Here is a 20,472-nt window from a genome sequence, read left to right on the forward strand (position 1 = left end):
AACGCAGGTGACAGTTTGACAGAGTTTGACAAGGAAGGAAAGAATTTCTATTATTCTCTAAGCATCTCATGTCTCATAATCTTAAAGGTAATTAAACTAATAAAAGCATGTATTGCACATTATATTTTGCTATGGTTCATGCCATTTAGTAGAAATGAATCTGGGCTTATACATAGTAGATGTGGTTCTTATGCCTAGTCCTCACCTATACTAGTCATGTGTAACTTAACTAGGTAGCTTGACCCAAGCTACTAGCTAGCTTGACCCTTTCTGTTTGACCCACACCCAGAAAAACCAATGTCTATTCTACCTACTTTATGTCCTATTATTAGGATCACATTGGATAATGAAAAATTTAAACCTCTGACTGAAAATTTAGTGTATGAGTGGGAAAGCATGCATAAAAAGAATTCTTGACCCAGGTTAGATATTTTTATGTACACTGTTGCATACTTCTCTATATAGAATTGTAAAAATATAGTCAGCTACTTTTTAGGAGATTTAAATTACTTCTTTTTTAAAAAAATTTCTAGCTCTACTCTTTAAAATGGGAGTTTTCTTTATGCCATACACAAAATTATGAAAATATACTGATTCTAATCATTTCCATACTTCTAAATCTGAGAACAAAAGACTCTTCAGCACACAAAGGGCCACTCAAGGTAAACTCCCAGGGACTTTCCTGGTGGTCCAGTGGTTAAGACTCTGCACTTCCAAAGCAAAGGGCATGGGTTTGATCCCTGGTCAGGGAACTAAGATCCCACGTGTTGCACGACCAAGAAATTTTTTTTAAAATGAGAGAAGTAAAATCCTAAAATAGTTTTGTTTTCTTTGCTAAGTCGTTTCAGTCGTGTCCGACTCTATGCGACCCCATAGATGGAAGCCCACCAGGCTCCCCCAACCCTGGGATTCTCCAGGCAAGAGTACTGGAGTGGGTTGCTATTTCCTTCTCCAATAAATGAAAGCGAAAAGTGAAAGGGAAGTCGCTCAGTCATGCCCAACTCTTAGCGACCCCATGGACTGCAGCCTACCAGGCTCCGCCATCCATGGGATTTTCCAGGCAAGAGTACTGGAGTGGGGTGCTTTCTTTAGTGCCTCTCATTTCCCTTTTGTTTGCACTTCCTTACTCCCCCACCCTTTACATCTTGGTAAAGTGTGACCCTATGTCAACCCCTTTAACCACACCCTAGTCAAAAATCTCCCTTTGGGAAATAATCTGCGGTCTTGTGTACCTTGACACATGAAAGTCCATGTATCATTTTTTCCATCCACAGTTGTCTTCTGAGATGTATCCTTAGTTATAGTCTGAAATCCTGGCTGTAAATTAGGGAAGATCAGGTAGAAGTGAGCTGGTGGAGAAGATCATGTACTTAGTTGCCGAAATACTCTGCCCCACAATTCAAATCACTGAGAGAATTATAGTAAGCTGTCCTGCTAGGCCAGTGAGTGAATACTCCAACCCTGAACTTTTGGTGTGAGTAGCTGTTTTCCCAGCCATTAGTCACAAAATGTCAATGTTTACGTAACTACAGTCAAAATCCAGAGGCACCAGCTTAACCAAAACACTCCTTCTCAACATTACAGTACAATTCTGCTTTTGTATACACCTTACATGAATGTTGAACTGTGTGGTTATATTAAGTTGGCCGGAAAATTATGTTTTCCTTGACAGCAATTAAGGTTTTACCCAAAGATCTTCCCTCCTGAAACAACATCTAAAAGCATATTTTTAAAATTAAGGGAAAGAAAAAAACTATTAATTAGTTTTAAAAAACTATTAACTATTTATTAATTAATAAAAAAAATGAATCTGTACACCAGGTACAGAAAACCTATGTTACACCTCAGTTGAAATGTTCTTAGTATTCCCTATGTGGGGACAATGATATGATGTCTATCAATTGGCAGTTTTACAATTAAATATAGTAAATATTTATTGACATGATGAAGCATCTATTTGCAAATTGCACATATACTTTTCCCTGTAAGAAAATAATAATAATACTGAAAACATTCATGGCTGCTAAAAAAAAAAAAAAAGGAAAAGTGAACAATAATAAAATGAACTGTTGCAATTTAGAGAAACTATGTAATTTAAAATTTATGGGGCTTCCCTGGTGGTCCAGGGGCTACGATTCCACACTCCCAGTGCAGGGGGCCTGGGTTCAATTCCATATGCCACAAGAAAGATCAAAGATCCCACATGCCACAGCTAAGACCTAGAGCAGTCAAATAAATAATTTTTTTTTAATTTAAAAGAACCCAAAGGCTATCTCCCCAAGGTCTTCGCTAAGCAGTCAGTTGATTAAATACAACTGGAAACATGGGTATATATGAAAAGCAAGGTCCATTCTTCAGAAAACTACTGTGTAGATGGACAATTTTGACTGGTTTGACCTGACAAGTAACCCGTAGTGCTAAGAACAACACAGATATCAATTTGGGTTTAGACAATCTCCCTGTAAACAATAGTTATCATAACAATATAAGCTAGAATAATAACTGCCATTCACTGTGCACTCCCTATATAATAGACATTGTCCTAAAACACTTTACAAACTTTGCTCATTCAGTCCTAAGAGTGACCATTCAGGTAGATAGTATTAACTTAATTTTACAAAAGTGTAAGCTAAGACTCAGAGAGGGAAAGTAATTTGCTCAGTGCCATCAGATCAGAAAAAGTAGAATCAGGGGGACTTCTCTGGTGGTTCAGTAGTTAAGACTGAGCCTTCCAATGCAAAGGGTGCTGATTCGATCCCTGGTCAGGGAGCTAATATAACATATGCTTTGTGGCCAAAAACCCAAAACAGCAGCAGTATTGTAACAAATTCAATAAATACTTAAAAAAATTGCCCACATAAAAATAAAAGCAGAATCAGGGTTAAGCCCACATCTGCCTGTCTCTTAAATACTGTGTCCTTTGATCATGCAAGACTTGAAGGAGAAAATGAACTTAAACATCAAAATTACAGGGCTGGCCAAGAGGTGTTAAAACCATGTCCAGAATTCATCAAGACTAGGTCAGAGAATTCCAAATTCTGCCCAGCAGGGTTTGGGAACTTGACAAACCCTATGAAGTTCAGAGAAGTGCCACCACGCACCATTTTTCATATGGACACAAATCAAACAGAAAAATCTGCTAGTTAGGAAAAAAACAGGCTTGTATCCCCACTTCAGGAAAATAAGATTTAGAGTGCAAAAGGTCATAAATTCAAGTCAAGGGAGTGAGGACAAAACGTCTCTCCACTGCCCTCACCCCAACAAAGGATCTGGAGAACAAGATATAACAGAAACTAGGAATAAGGCTGAAAGTTCCTTTAGTTACTTCAAACCTCAAATCCTCAGTAAACTTGGACTAATAATGTTATTACCAAAAAGGGCAACTGGGGGAATGAGATTAAGCATATAGAGTACTTGGCATAATATTTGGCTTATAGAAAGTATTCACTAATCATTGGTGATGTTTTTTCATTTTAAAAAGCCACCTTCAGCTTTCTTATATAGTGCAGTTTAGTGCACTCGTTGGCTGAGAGTCAGAAGACCTGGTTTGAATCTTGTTTGCTTTGCTCTAGCTAAGCTATGCTGGGCAAGTTATACTACCTATCTGAGTCTCCATGTGTTCATCTGTAAAAAAGCAAAGGGACTATAATACTACTCACCAAATCATCAGGAGGATTAAGTGAGAATATATTAGAAAATGCTTAGCCTATTTGGCAAGCATAAGTTGATTCATTTACACATACAAAAAGTTGCTTTCAATATATAAAGTTAGAAACAAAAGTGTCTTACTATAAAATATCCATAGTAATACAAAGCTCTTATACAGGAAACCACCAAAAAAGAAATAAGAAAAAGGAGCTTTTCCATATTTTATTAACTTTAACCAATATCTGAGGTCTGCTATTTTCTTTTCATCTTAAAATGGAGATGAATAAGTGAGTCTTGCCTTAAATGTTTTAATTGTCCTTTGTAGAAAAGCCAGATAAATGAGTTCATTTCGGGGAACTAATTGTATTACTGTGAAAAATTCATTTTCAGAATTAAAAATATGTTAAAATTTTTTAAAAATGTAATTCATTGAGGGCCTATCCAGTGACAGGCACTATCACAAGCATAAATGACAGAGCAGTGAAAAAAAGATATGATTTCTGCCCTCATGAAGCTTACACTCTGAAAATGCTTCTGAAGTATTTGTTTGATCTGAACTGCATCTTAAATCAGGGTGATAATATGATTTTCTAAGAATGATAGACCTACAGATGACTTATTAGTATTAATAAAAACTAGTGGGTGGACCAAACTAAAAATAGCACTAAAGAGGACAAAACAAAATTGTTCAGAACAAAGAAGAATCAGCACAGAGTCATCCAAGTATTAAAAACACAAAGCACACAACTTATCAGTAGGTGGCAAATCAGCAGAATCACATTTCCAAGTAGAAAAAAAAAAAAAGCCTTTAAGAGCAATAATAACAACATATTGCATAAAAGTCAATTATTGAGAAAAGAAGACAAAGACAGCAAACTCTTAAAACACTGTCCTTTTCCTCCAAAGCATATACATTTAAATAAACTTACTATGCCAGCAAATTTGGAAAACTCAGCAGTGGCCACAGGACTGGAAAAGGTCAGTTTTCATTCCAATCCCAAAGAAAGGCAATGCCAAAGAATGCTCAAACTACCACACAATTGCACTCATCTCACACACTAGTAAAGTAATGCTCAAAATTCTCCAAGCCAGGCTTCAGCATATGTGAATTGTGAACTTCCTGATGTTCAAGCTGGTTTTAGAAAAGGCAGAGGAACCAGAGATCAAATTGCCAACATCTGCTGGATCATGGAAAAAGCAAGAGAGTTCCAGAAAAACATCTATTTCTGCTTTATTGACTATGCCAAAGCCTTTGACTGTGTGGATCACAATAAACTGTGGAAAATTCTGAAAGAGATGGGAATACCAGACCACCTGATCTGCCTCTTGAGAAATTTGTATGCAGGTCAGGAAGCAACAGTTAGAACTGGACATGGAACAACAGACTGGTTCCAAATAGGAAAAGGAGTTCGTCCAGGCTGTATATTGTCACCCTGCTTATTTAACTTCTATGCAGAGTACATCATGAGAAACGCTGGACTGGAAGAAACACAAGCTGGAATCAAGACTGCCGGGAGAAATATCAATAACCTCAGATATGCAGATGACACCACCCTTATGACAGAAAGTGAAGAGGAACTCAAAAGCCTCTTGATGAAAGTGAAAGTGGAGAGTGAAAAAGTTGGCTTAAAGCTCAACATTCAGAAAACGATCATGGCATCCGGTCCCATCACTTCATGGGAAATAGATGGGGAAACAGTGGAAACAGTGTCAGACTTTATTTTTCTGGGCTCCAAAATCACTGCAGATGGTGACTGCAGCCATGAAATTAAAAGATGCTTACTCCTTGGAATAAAAGTTATGACCAACCTAGATAGCATATTCAAAAGCAGAGACATTACTTTGCCAACAAAGGTTCGTCAAGTCAAGGCTATGGTTTTTCCTGTGGTCATGTATGGATGTAAGAGTTGGACTGTGAAGAAAGCTGAGCGCCAAAAAATTGATGCTTTTGAACTGTGGTGTTGGAGAAGGCTCTTGATAGTCCCTTGGACTGCAAGGAGATCCAATCAGTCCATTCTGAAGGAGATCAGCCCTGGGATTTCTTTGGAAGGAATGATGCTAAAGCTGAAACTCCAGTACTTTGGCCACCTCATGTGAAGAGTTGACTCATTGGAAAAGACTGTGATGCTGGGAGGGATTGGGGGCAAGAGGAGAAGGGGACGACAGAGGATGAGATGGCTGGATGGCATCACTGACTCGATGGATGTGAGTCTCAGTGAACTCCAGGAGTTGGTGATGGACAGGGAGGCCTGATGTGCTGCGATTCATGGGGTCGCAAAGAGTCGGACACGACTGAGCTACTGATCTGATCTGATCTGATCTGATGCATATGTACTAAGTCGTTTCAGTTATGTTCAACTCTGCAGCCCTATGGACTGTAGCCCACCAGGCTCCTCTGTCCATGGGATTCTCCAGGCAAGAATACTGGAGTGGGTTGCTATGCCTTTCTGCAGGGGCTCTTCCGGACCCAGGGATGGAAACTGCATCTCCTGTGGCTCTGCACTGCAGGCAGATTCTTGACCACTAGCCATCACCAGGGAAGCCTGAAACATATATATTATCATATGTAAAATACATAGCCAGTAGGAATTAGCTCTATGACACGTGGAACCCAAACCTGGTGCCTTGTGACAACCTAGAGGAGGGGAATGGGGAAGGAGGTGGGAAAGAGGTTCAAGAGGGAGGGGACATATGCATACCTATGGCTGATTCGTGTTGATGCATGGCAGAAATCAACACAATATTGTAAAGTAATTATCCTCCAATTAAAAACAAGGCAAAATTTTTAAAAAGAGAGAGAAACTTTGTACCTGTTTTCATTGCCAAGGGGAGAAATTTTTCTTGTCCTGTCCCCAGTCTTTTTCATGAACACCCAGTAGAGGCTTAGAAAAGAGCTTGAGTCAGTGCCTCTTCCCCTCGAGTCTGGAGCCCCAGAAAATTCTTCAACTGTCTTGCCAGCCCACTCTTAACCTTTAAAGATTTATTTAAATGTTGGCTGTTTATTTTTTACACACTTTCATGGCAGCTGCCTCTTTCTGCTCTACTTTAACAAAGATGAAGCAACTTGTGGGCCCCCCTCTCTCCTCAGAGGAGCTCTCACAGTTTGAAACTCAGTTGACCTGGCTGTCTTGTGACCTTGGGTATTTCATGGATTACAGAAAATTTAGGATTTTGAAGATTTCTTGGGTTTTTCTCATGTTTAGCATGTGGTGACATCTCTTTAGGTTTCTTTGAGAGCATGCTCGGTCACTCCGTGGTGTCCAAATCTTTGCGACCCTATGAAATGTAGCCTGCCAGTTTCCTCTGTCCATGGGATTTTCCAGGCAAGAATACTGGGGTGGGTGGCCATCCCCTTCTCCAGGGGATCTTCCCAACCCAGGGATCAAACCCATATCTCTTATGTCTCCTGCATTGGCAGATGGATTCTTTACCACTAGCACCAGTTGGGAAGCCTAAGGTTTCTTTACTGCAAGTGGAATAATTCAGATAGGACTGCAAATGTCTGAAGATCTAGATAGATAGATAATATCTATGATTAAACTAGTCTAAGAGTGACAGGTATGAATTATGGCTAAATGAAGAATGTATGACCTACCTAAGAGTATTTAAATATTTTTAAATTATTTAAATGAAATATATCTTTTTAATTCAACTGACGAGTTGCAATCCCTGGTTAAGACATGGGAAGAATTAGGTGCGTTCATGTCTGGTTGAGAAACTAGCTGATGCATCATTAAAGAGAACGTCAGCATGTATCATTTTCAACCTAAAAGGAAATTCCTATTATCATGCCCAGAAATGTCTACTTAACTCTGTGCTATTTTTCATATTTTAATTACTGTTTTGGTGAAGATATAAGAAGAATGGTATTCTAATTTTTGTATAAAACTAACCAGGAGTTATTGCTATAACACTTTGTATCAGAATCAGGATTTGTGAAGTCAGGTTAAAATAAAAGAGCTAAGGTTAAAATAAAGGAGTTAAGGATGTATACATGTAAGATCCTAAAAGTGAACCTGCTAAATCTACTTCAAATTTACAGGTGCATTAGGACTTCCCTGGGCTTCCCTTGTGGCTCAGCTGGTAAAGAATCCACCTGCAGTGAGGGAGACCTGGATTCAATCCCTGGGTTGGGAAGATTCCCTGGAGAAGGGAAAGGCTACCCACTCTGCTTGGAGAATTCCATGGACTGTATAGTCCATGGGGTCACAAAGAGTCGGACACAGCTGAACGACTTGCACTCACTTCACTAGGATTTCCCTGATGGTCCAATGGTGAAGACCTTGCCTTCCAATGCAGGGGGTGTGGTTCAATCCCTAGTCGGGGAGCTAAGATCCCACATGCCTCAGGATCAAAAAACCAAAACATAAAACAGAAGCAACATTGTAACAGATTTAATAAAGACTTTAAAAAATGATCTACATCAAAAAATCTCTTTAAAAAATTTACAGGTGCTTTAGGATTGGTGATATCTGACTTAATAATAGAAGTTTATGCCCAAATGACTTCATGACTTTTAATAGATGAAAATTCAGCAAGTCAAAAGAATGACATAGATACCCAGAAAACCTGCTTCACCTTAGGTTACATCAGTGAAAGAAAGCATTCAGAACAAAAGAAGCCTTTAGTCCCATTGATGAGATACATGTGTGGTGTCCTGTTGCGATATTTCACAAGAGTCACTGACTTACTGGAATTTAAAAAGAGGAAGATGGCCAGGATGATAGTCTGAGGAAGAGTGGAGTCAGAATATTAAGTCTGCAAAGGGAAACTTGGAAGAACAGAACATCATCTTCAAATACTAGAAAAGAAAAGAGGCGGATTTGGCGGGGGGTGGGGGGTGGCGGCAGGATTTGGCCCCAGAGATCAGAAATTATTTAAAACAATATTAGGAGTAGTAAATTGGGAATAGAAACTTTTTATGCATTATTTGATATGTTATTATACTGGGGTAAGGTAGACAAACATTTCCCCTCTGATCAAACAAAAAACTAATAATTAAATAAATGTGATGCATGTTTGTGCCTTTCATTGTTAGTTAATGTAAGGTTTGTAATATGTCCCAGAGCTGAGGGAGAGCAACAGTTCTGTTAGCTGAAGGACAGAGATATGAATTTTATAGAAAAATTAATATTGTGATTATGATTCAGTTAGTCTGATTCTTTGCAACCTCATGGGTCCCCCGTTAACTGCTAAACCCCTGTTACCTACGAGCCGACCTTCAAAACTGCATAAATCTAGGTTCCTTGGCAGCCAGGATCATATCTGGTTGGTCACTACTGAGTCCCCAGAACCACACAGAAAGCTCAATTAAATGTGCCATAAACAACTACCTGTCTGGATGGTTACTCCCTTCCTGGTGTTTTCAATGACTCTGTTCCACCCAAGTGTTGAGATGCTCCCAGAGTTATGCTGGATCTTCTGCTGCCCGTTGTGTGCCCAGAGTTGTGGACAGACCCAGCTATAGTCCTGGGACCTCTGCCTTGCCTGTTAGCCTTGCCTCAGACCCTCTTCTGGGCCACAGGGAATCCTGTTCTAACTGTCCAGCCCCAGGTCCCTGTGCCTTCTCCTCCTGCTTTACATTTAATTATTAATTAATCACTTTTTTAAAAAACTAGTGAATATAGCAAAAAAGAAACAGACTCACAAATTAAGAGAGCAAACTAGTGATTACCAGTGGGGAGAGGAAACGGGCAAGATAGAGGTAAGGGATTAAGAGATACAAACTGCTTTGTGTAAACTGAATACACTACAAGTATATATTGACTATTGTAAAACATGGGGAATATAGCCAATATTTTATAATATAAATGGAATATAACCTTTAAAATTATGAGTCACTATGTTGTACCCCTGAAATGTATATAATATTGTACATCAACTATACCTCAATTAGAAAAAAAAAAAGATATCCATTTCACTTTTATGCCTCTGGAGCTATTTCAAGAACCTGAAGCAAAAGATGCTCCATAGCTCTTATCACTTAGTAAATTACAAAGGTTTTAGGAGCAATGTGCGAGGAACTATGGAAAAGACTGAATATATACTGAAAACCACAACATCACAGTAACACACATGGCAGAAGTTCCTCTGTCAAAATGTTGAGAAGGAGATTCACACTGGATGGAAGAGGATTACAATGTTCTTTCCCAACATTAAGATCCTATTAATAGGGACAAAGTAGGATAAGCAAATCGGAGAAGGCAATGGCACCCCACTCCAGTACTCTCACCTGGAAAATCCCATGGATGGAGGAGCCTGGTAGGCTGCAGTCCATGGGGTCACGAAGAGTTGGACACGACTGAGTGGCTTTCCTTTCACTTTTCACTTTCATACATTGGAGAAGGAAACGGCAACCCACTCCAGTGTTCTTGCCTGGAGAATCCGAGGGATGGGGGAGCCTGGTGGGCTGCTCTCTATGGGGTCACACAGAGTCGGACACAACTGAAGTGACTTAGCAGCAGCAGCAGGATAATCAAATAGCTTAGAAACCTGATTAGGAAATTAGAGAGGGAACTTTAGGGGGCTTCAGAAGACCACAGTAAGGTTAATGATCACCCAAGAAAGTAATGGGAAAATTCTGAAACAGTGTGAGCTTGCTTGACTCATAAAGCAGAGCAAGTCCCTTAGCATCAAAGCTAGATTGGCTTGTTTAACAATACGATCAAGCTAACTTGCTTCACAACAAAACTATGCAACAGAAGCAAGACATGCCCACAAACAATAAAATGATGGTGATTGAAAACTATATTCTGCCCAATGAGCTCAGTGAGTTAATGACCCCCAAAACATGCTCTTTGGCCTTTAAGACATGTTCTTTGCACAATGCCCCCCAAACAATAAAATGATCATAGCAAATAAGGCCTAAAATCTGCCCAGCAATGTCATCAAGTTTATGACTCCCAGGGTATGCTCTGTGCACACACACACACACACACACACACACACACACGATCATTTAGGGAAAGGTGACTTCTCAAAATAAAAGATCTTCGTTGTACTGAGACCTGTAATAATTTTTCCAAAGTGCTATGGCAGTCCTGGCCTGACTATACAGGGACAAGAAAACTTCCCTGCCCTACCTGGGGGAGGAGCTAGTGATGAAAGTATGATGTCTACTCAAGAAAGACAAAGAAAAGAAAGACAAAGAGGATCTTCTCCCCCTCGCCTCTCTTCCTTTGATTATAAAACTGTGAGCCCTTGAGTATTCAGGGCAACATGATGCTTGCCTGCTTGCCCTCTTGTGAACTTTACAAGCATCCTATTCTAATAAATCACTTCCTATCACTTGTCATCTCACTGAACTCCTTTCTGCATTGAGATATAAAGGACTATGGTACTGGAGCTCTTCAGAGTCCCAGAAATGACACCTAAATGGTTTCACTATGAAAAAGGGGCAGTGGAAATGAGAAAGGTTAGATAACTTCCTTCATAATGAAGCAGTGGATCTAACAACAATTGTTATAATAAAATGTACTGAAACAATGGATGCTAGTGCCTCCTGAGAACAGTACATCACTTCTGTGATTTCCCTGCCAAAACCACAGAACCTGAATCTAATCATCAGGAAATAACAGACAAGCCTCAATTGAGGGAGACATTCTACAAAACAACTGACCGTTTCAAAAAAGTCAACATCAAAAAGCAAAATAAAAACTGAGGAAGCATTCCAGTTTTATAGAAACCAAAAAGACTTGACAAGTCAATGCACACTGTGATCCTGGAAAATACCTACAAAGAACATTGCAGGAACAGTTGATGAAACTTGCATATGGAGTATGGATTACACAATAGTCTTCTACAAATGTTAAATTTCTTGATATTGGTAATTATACTATGGTTGTGTATGAGACTGTCTTTATCTTTAGGAAATACATTGAGAGGTATTTAAGGGTAAAGGGTGTGAAGGGGAGCAAAATAGGTCTCCCACTATGTCATGTGGGGTTTTTTTTCTCATAAATTTATTTATTTATTTATTTTTGGCTGCAGTGGGTCTTTATTGCTGCATGGGTTTTCTCTAGTTGTAGTAAGCAGGGGCCACTTTATGTTGCAATATGCGGACTTTTCATTGCGGTGGCTTCTCTTGTTGCAGAGCACAGGCTCTAGGCTTGAGGGCTTCAGTAGCTGAAGCACGTGGGTTCCTGGGCTTAGTTGTTTCGTGGCATGTGGAATCTTCCTGGACCAGGGATCAAACCCCTGTGCCCTGCAGGGGCAGGCAGATTCTTATCCACAGTTTCACCAGGGAAGTCCCATGTGGATTATTTTGAACTGAAGGCAATCAAGACCCAACAGACTCAAGGAAACTTTTTACCTCTCTTCACTGCCTAAAAGAATTTAAATCGGGGGCTGCTAGAAAGAGAGCTATCAGCAGAGATAACTTTTTAGCTGAAAGACTCACCTACATGGCAGGGCACATATCTGCTCTTCTCATCTTCCTGTGATCTGCCCTCCTCCCCTTTGAAGCCTCAGGGCCATACATTCCTTTATCAGAATGCCATACAACTCTCAATTACCTGACTGCCTTTGGGTTTCACATTGGGGCAGAGGGGAGTGTTCACATTTTTTATGGTAATCCCATACATACAAAATTTGTTTTTCTCCTGTTACTTTTTCTTACATTAATCTAATTTTCACACCAGCCAAAGACCCTAGAAGGGCAGAAGAGAGAATATTTATGTCCCTACAGGTGTTAAATTAACTAAACAAGGAGGCCATGAGACTGAGGTGATGGTAATACTTTTGCAGCCTACACAAGCAAACCAAAACCTAAGTGTGCACTGGCCTCAAGGTGGAGACTTTGAAATCCAAGGGCAGCCATCACAAACAGCCAATGAAGCTTTTCCAAATAAGACAAATGCTTAAACTACAGCCAATCGATTTCCTTGCTTTTCTTCCTCCTTTTCTCTGTGTAAGTCTCTCCCCAGCTCTTATCAGTAGAGCATTCCTAACCATTTCAGTGTGGCAACTGCTCAATATGAACTGATTTTTGCTCAAACCCTTAAAAATTTTTAATATGCCTCAAAGGGCATGATGTTTGCAATTTACTCTCAAATGGTTTAGGAAAAAGAGAGAGAGAGAGCACGTGGGGCAAAATATAAGCAATAGATGAATGTGGATCGTGTGAACACAGTTCAAGTGACAGATGCACAGTGAGACCAGACAAACCAAAACGCTGGAGTTTGGAACAGAGAGAGGGTTATTGTGGGCCATGTGAGGAGAGAATGGTTTATGCCCCACAAACTCCGAACTCCCTAAAGGGCTCCAGCAAAGCCTTTTTGAAGCCCAGATAAGGAAGGCACCCCGGGGTATGTGATGGGCCCATGTACAGTTTTCTGATTGGTTGATGGTGAGGTAACAGGGCAGTTAACATTATCAATCCTTAGGCGCCTGTAGGTCTGGGGTCATGTTCTTAATTTGTTCCATGTGATGGTGGTTTTTAGCATCTGAGGGCTTCACTGATAGCTCAGTTGGTAAAGAATCCGCCTGCAATGCTGGAGACCCCAGTTCGATTCCTAGGTCAGGAAGATCCACTGGAGAAGGGATAGGCTACCCTTCAGTATTCTTGGGCTTCTCTTGTGTCTCAGCTGGTAAATAATCTGCCTGCAATGTGGGAGACCTGGGTTTGATCCCTGGGTTGGGAAGATTCCCTGGAGAAGGGAATGTCCACCCACTCCAGTATTCTGGCTTGGAGAATTCCACGGGCTGTATAGTCCGTGGAATCACAAATGTATAGCCCATGGGGTCCCATGGATACTATAAAGTGACTTTCACTTCACTTTAGCATCTGAAAAAAACTCAGAAAATATGCATGAGTTGGCAATGGCAAGGCAATGGCAACCCACTCCAGTACTCTTGCTTGGAAAATCCCATGGACGGAGGAGCCTGGTAGGCTGCAGTCCACGGGGTCGCTAAGAGTCGGACATGACTGAGTGACTTCCCTTTCACTTTCACGCATTGGAGAAGGAAATGGCAACCCACTCCAGTGTTCTTGCCTGGAGAATCCCAAGGACAGGGGAGCTTGGTGGACTGCCATCTATGGAGTCGCACAGAGTCAGACACGACTGAAGCGACTTAGCAGAAGCATGCATGAGTTACTGTTACCTGGGTACCTCAGAGAGGAGCTATAGCAGAAAATATGGGGGAGGGGTCTGTCCCAGGAAGTTCCCCCTCTCCCCCATAGTGTCCTGCTCAGATATAATAGGGCCTGGGATTTCCTTGAACATGCATATGTTCCTTATACAGAAACTTAGGGCTTCCCTGGTGGCTTAGTGGTAAAGAATCCTCCTGCCAATGCAGAAGACGAGGGTTCGATCCCTGGTTTGGGAAGATCCCCTGGAGGTGAGCATGGCAACCCAGTTCAGTATTCTTGCCTGGGAAAACCCATGGACAGAGGAGCCTGGTGGGCCACGGTCCATGGGGTCTCAAAAGAATTGGACATGACTTAGCAACTAAACAACAGCAGAAACTTATCATGTTTCTGTATGTTTAAAATTTTATCTAGGACTTCCCTGGTGGTGCAGTGGATAAGAATCCATCTGCCAATGCAGGGAACACGGGTTTAATTCCTGGTCTGGGAAGATTCCACATGCGGAGGAGCAGCTAAGCCCGTGCATCACAACTACTGAAGCCTTCACTCTAGGGCATGGGAGCCACAGCAAGAGAAGCCATCACAATCAGAAGCCCTCAGTTCAGTTCAGTTCAGTTCAGTCGCTCAGTCGTGTCTGACTCTTTGCAACCCCACGAATCGCAGCACGCCAGGCCTCCCTGTCCATCACCAACTCCTGGAGTTCACCCAGACTCATGTCCATCGAGTCAGTGATGCCATCCAGCCATCTCATCCTCTGTCGTCCCCTTCTCCTCCTGCCCCCAATCCCTCCCAGCATCACAGTCTTTTCCAATGAGTCAACTCTTTGCATGAGGTGGCCAAAGTACTGGAGTTTCAGCTTTAGCATCATTCCCTCCAAAGAAATCCCAGGGCTGATCTCCTTCAGAATGGACTGGTTGGATCTCCTTGCAGTCCAAGGGACTCTCAAGAGTCTTCTCCAATACCACAGTTCAAAAGCATCAATTCTTCAGCACTCAGCCTTCTTCACAGTCCAACTCTCACATCCATACATGACCACTGGAAAGCCCTCACACCTCATCAAAGAGGAGCCCCCGCTTGCTGCAACTAGACAAAGCCCGAGGTAAACATCAACGATCCAGTGCAGCCAAAAATAATTAATTAATTAAAAAATAAAAAATTTGGAGGACTTCCCCCAGTGTCTCAGTGGTAAAGAATCTGCCTGCAATGTGGAGATGTGGGTTCAATCATTGGGTCAGGATGATTCCCTGGAGGAGAGCATGGCAACCCACTCCAGTATTTTTGCCTGAAAAATCTGATAGACAGAGAAGCCTGGAGGGCTACAGTCCATAGGGTTACAAAGAGTCAGACATGACTGAAGCAACTGAGCATGCAGGCATGCTCACAACCTCTTACATATCTATAAGATATAAAAAAAAATAAAAATAAAAAATTTTATCTGGATAAAAGTTATTAAAAAATATGAAATAATTGAAGGAGTTTTGTTCACTTTTATAAGGATTTGACGGTAAAAGAGAACAGGCAAGTTAAAATGTTAAAGCCATCCTGACTATCTACTTTGGGGATAGCTAACAAACCACTTTCCTTTGGATCTTAAGGATTTCCGGTAGAACCTGCATGAAATTAACACAGGTCCAAAGGAGTTTAGCAAGACTCAAACAGGAAATGCCAAGAGCCATTTTCCAACCTTGGGGCCAGTGGCAAAAGATACACTCCCTCCTTCACCCCTCAAAGTCCCTCTAGAGACGACTTTAACCCATGCTTCGAAAGTAGTTTTAGAAAACTAGTCTAAATGTTCTAGAAAATTAGCAAAATATTTTCTTATGCCGCTGTTTATTAAATATTTAATAGAAATTAACTTTCACTGTGTTGAACCCCCTGTGAGTTGCTGGTCTTCAAATATCTGAGTAGGCAACATGCTCTGAGCACCTGCTGAGTGTCAGGGGCATCAGAAAAATAAAGAAACTGCACAGCACAGACATAAAATACTTGTCCGGGTCAAAGGTTAAGGAAGTGATAGAACACGGAATTGAGCTAAGGTGTATTTCTCAAGGGGTTTCCCTGGTGGCTCAGTGGTAAAGAATCCATCTACCAATTCAGGAGACTCAAGAGACATGGGTTCAATCCATGGGTCGGGAAGATCCCCTGGAGTAGGAAATGGCAACCCACTCCAGTATTCTTGCTGGAAAATCCCATGGACAGAGGAGCCTGGAGGGATACAGTCCACGGGGTCTCAAAAGAGTCAGACGCGAACTACGACTTAGCAACTAAGCACAAGCACTGTCTTTCTCCAGAGCCCGTGTTCTACTTCTCAATCTGCTCCTGAGACAGTGTAGTTCATGGATTCGTGTCATGATATTTTACAAGAGTGTATCAGTTTCATTGCCAACACGACCCTGCAGGAATGGAGTTGTCATCTCTGCTTTGGTATATAAAGAAACTGAAATGGAGAACTAACATTAATTATCTCAATTCACAAAAGCTAAGAAATCATGAAGACAAAACAGCAACATAGTTCTGTGCAACTTCAAAACCCATATCCCTTAGCCATCAAGACAGCAGATTGTATTTTGAAGAATTGAGTGTTATTAAAAAAAGAAAGGTAACTAGTGAAACTCAAGCTCTAATTAACTCAAATTAAATTATCTCATGGGAAATTTAATAAAATAACTCTCGAGCAAAAGATTACTTTTTTCAATGATTCTAAATAGCATCAGAAAACTTTTTATTTTAATAAAATGTACACACACTCGGAACATCCATCCCTTACAGTTTAGTGGTTAAGACTCCAAACTCCCAATGCAGGGGGACCAGGGTTCAATCCCTGGTCAAGGAACTAGATCCTGTAGGCCACAATTATGACTGTGTGCAGGCAAACAAATACTTTCTTTTAACACACACACGCACATACACACACACACTCCAGATCTGCGGTCTTACCCCAGATGTTCTCTTGCTTCCTTCTCTCTTTCCTTTCGCCTGTCTCAGTCTCTTTCTGTTTCTGTCTCCAGTTTCTCCTTCCTCCCCCGCCCCCTTCTTCCTCTCCCTCAGCTTTAAATTTCAGTTGTATTAAAAGGTTACATTTTAATCCTTGGATTGCAAAGAGATCAAACTAGTCAATCCTAAAGGAAAATCAGTCCTGAATATTTGTTGGAAGGACTGATGCTGAAGCTACAACACTTTGGCCACCTGATGTGAAGAACTGACTCACTGGAAAAGACCCTGATGCTGGGAAAGATTGAAGACTGGAAGAGAAGGAAGGGGACAATAGAGCATGAGTTGGTGGGATGGCACCACCAACTCGATGGACATTAAGTTTGAGCAAGCTCCGGGAATTGGTGACGGACAGGGACGCCTGACGTGCTGTAGTCCACGGGGTTGCAGAGTCAGACATGACTGAACGACTAAACTGAATAGGTTACACAGGTTTCTGCTGCCGCCTAGTGGTCTTATCTGGGAAGTGACAGTCCCATTAGGAAAATCGGCAAGACCTTTATAGGCAATAGTAAAATGACACGGGGGAGCTCCCAGGCCGTCCTGTGGTTAGGACGCTGCGCTTTCACTGCCGTGGTCTGGGTTCAATCCCTGGTCAGGGAACTAAAATCCCACAAGCTGCACGGCATCACCAAAAAAATGACACAGTCTGTTAGAATTCTTGGAGGCAGTGGGCCATGGGATCACTGACAAGGTATTTACCCTCAGAGTTTCATCAAATGCACCGAGAAAGTGGAGGCTAAAATATCTCTCCCTAATAGTCTTACTGTGGGTTGAGATAACAAAGTTACTGGAGCACGGTTCACTCTCCAGAATGGTAATTATTATCATATTATTTGTTTTCATCCACTTGGTAATCACCACGCTTGGTGACTGAAGCTTGAAATTAAAACACACTTTCTCCTTAGAAGAAAAGGTATAACAAACCTAGACAACATATTAAAAAGCAAACACATCACTTTACTGACAAATTTTCACCTAGTCAAAGTTATGGGTTTTTAGTAGTCATGTACGGATGTGAGAGTTGGACCATAAAGAAGGCTGAATACCAGATAACTGATGCTTTCTAACTGTGGTGCTGGAGAAGACTCTTGAGAGTCCCTTAGACAGCAAAGAGATCAAACCAGTCAATCCTAAAGGGAATTAACCTTGAATATTCATTGGAAGGACTGATGCTGAAGTTCCAATACTTTGGCCACCTGAGGAGAAGAGCTGACTCATTGGAAAAGACCCTGATGCTGGGAAAGATTGAAGACAGGAGAAGAAGGGGGAGACAGAGGATGAGATGGTTGGATAGCATCATCGACTCAATGGACATGAGTTTGAGCAAACTCTGGGAGTTGGTGATGGACAGGGAAGCCTGGCGTGCAGCAGTCCACGGGGTCTCGAAGAGTCAGACATGACTGAGCGACTGAACAACTGTAAGGTTAAGGAAACTGAAGCTCAGCACAGTTTACAGGGTTTTTTAAAGTTAACTCAGCTACCAAGCTACAGAACCAGACCCATAACCCACGTTTTAAGACTCTAATTTTAGTTCTCTTCATGAAACTTCAGTATCTCAAGTTAACAGTTTATAATAAGAATCTTAAGAATTAAAATTAAAATCTTAAAGGGATATTTTCATGCACTACTCATGTTTCCAATGAAGTCCAAAACTATGCACATCTCTAAATTGTGTCTCAAAAATTGCAAGACAAAAAGCACACAAAGATTTGTGTCCAAAACATTTTCACAAGTCATTGTTTATAATAATTCAAAGTTGAAAATGGGCTAAGTTTAATACATTTATCCAACAAATTTTGGTACAAATAAAGATGTGTTGGGTACAAATGATAATGTTATTGAACAATTTCTCAGTGTCAACTGCTGTTAAAGGGTTACGAACGTATCAAAGCATTCAGAGAGGTAAGTACTATTATTACTTGTTTTTGTTTGTTTTTTGGCTGCACTTCGTGACATGAGGGATTTTACTTCCCTGGCCAGGGATCGAACCTGCACCTCCTACAGGGGAAGCGAGAGTCAGAACTACCAGACACCCAGCGAAGTCCCTGTAAGTACTATCCTTTTCTCCACTTAACAACTGAAGAAACTGAGGAACAAAGAAGTTAAGTACATTGCATGATGTCAAAGGTTGAATAGGCGAGCCAGGAATTGAACTGACATGTCTTTCTCAAGAGTCCACGTCTTATTCACCAATCTGCTTTTGTGACAGTATGGTCCATGGATCCACCCCATATTTCACTGCATGGTAGCACAGATAGTAGAATATTATATAGCTGTGAAAAAAAAATCATGCTTTCAATAGGTATTAAATTATATGAGGGCATGCTGAGATTAAAACATTAAGGTAAATCAATTATACTTCAATTAAAAAAAATAACCTAAGATGTAGAAGACAAAAATTAAGGGAAAAAATCAGCATGCAAAATTGCACACATTATTTCAGTCCTAGAATGTGTGTGTGTGTGTGTAAAACTAAAATCTAAATCAAAATAATACCTTTTTTCAGATGATGGCTTATGGGTAATTTTGTTTCCTCCTTTATACTTGTTGGGTAGGAAATTAGGCATTTGCAACAAGGGGTGGCCTAGCTGGAAAGGGTGCAATGCTATGCTATGCTGTGCTAAGTCGCTTCAGTCGTGTCCGACTCTGTGTGACCCCATAGACGGCAGCCCACCAGGCTCCCCCGTCCCTGGGATTCTCCAGGCAAGAACACTGGAGTGGGTTGCCATTTCCTTCTCCAACGCTTGAAAGTGAAAAGTGAAAGTGAAGTTGCTCAGTCAGGATGCAAGTGGATCTCTAAATGCCATCCCAGAAACAGCCAGGAGAGCTCACAGATATGCTACAAAAATAACCACAGAGAATTTTCCAGTTTCTGCATATGCTCCCTAGGCACACAGTGGATACAAACTAACTGTATGGACTTCTCCAGCTCTGGCACAGGTGACCTTGCTGTTCAGCTGTTTCCTCAGGTAATCTTAGGGAGCTGCTGCTGCTGCTAAGTCGCTTCAGTCATGTCTGACTCTGTGTGACCCCATAGACAGCAGCCCACCAGGCTCCCCCGTCCCTGGGATTCTCCAGGCAAGAATACTGGAGTGGGTTGCCATTTCCTTCTCCAATGCATGAAAGTGAAAAGTGGAGCTAGGAGCCCATTAAGTGTTCATAAATATTCTACATATAAGTACATCTGATTCTAACAGACTGAACTATGGGAAAACATATAGGAGCCTGTTATTATAGAACTTGCAGTTGTCAATCAGCCTTGAGCATATGCCCATTTGCATCCCCTTTCTTGACTGGTGGTGGGTACAAGCCATATTTTGCACAGGTCACAACCAAAGGGAGAAGACAAGAAGCATAAAAAGAGGGAAGCCAAGAGGGATTATTACCATGGCGCCTTTGGGGTTAACCTTTTCCTACGTCTTGGGAATGTCTGTTTAATAAAAGATTTGTCTGCTTGGGCTGTAACTGAGCTATAACTTGTCTGTTGTTTTAAACTGTTTAGTTTGTTGTTCCAAACTTCTGATGTGTTGAGACAAGAACTGAGAGAGAAATAAACCAACCAGACATACTTTTCTAGATACTCTGAACTTTGGTGATGAGGCATAACTGCTGTGATATTATCAGAAGTTTCAACTTAAAAATATTTTTAAGTTTTTGAAAAAAATCAGAATTTCCAAGAACAAGATTTCATTTCCCTTCACAGTTAAATATGAATCAGAAAGTGTACATTTGAGGAAGATTCA

The sequence above is a fragment of the Bos grunniens genome, chromosome 5 (assembly GCF_055505025.1).
Source record: "Bos grunniens cultivar Pamir isolate PY7600 chromosome 5, Bosgru_T2T1.0, whole genome shotgun sequence".
NCBI classification, from domain to species: domain Eukaryota; kingdom Metazoa; phylum Chordata; class Mammalia; order Artiodactyla; family Bovidae; genus Bos; species Bos grunniens.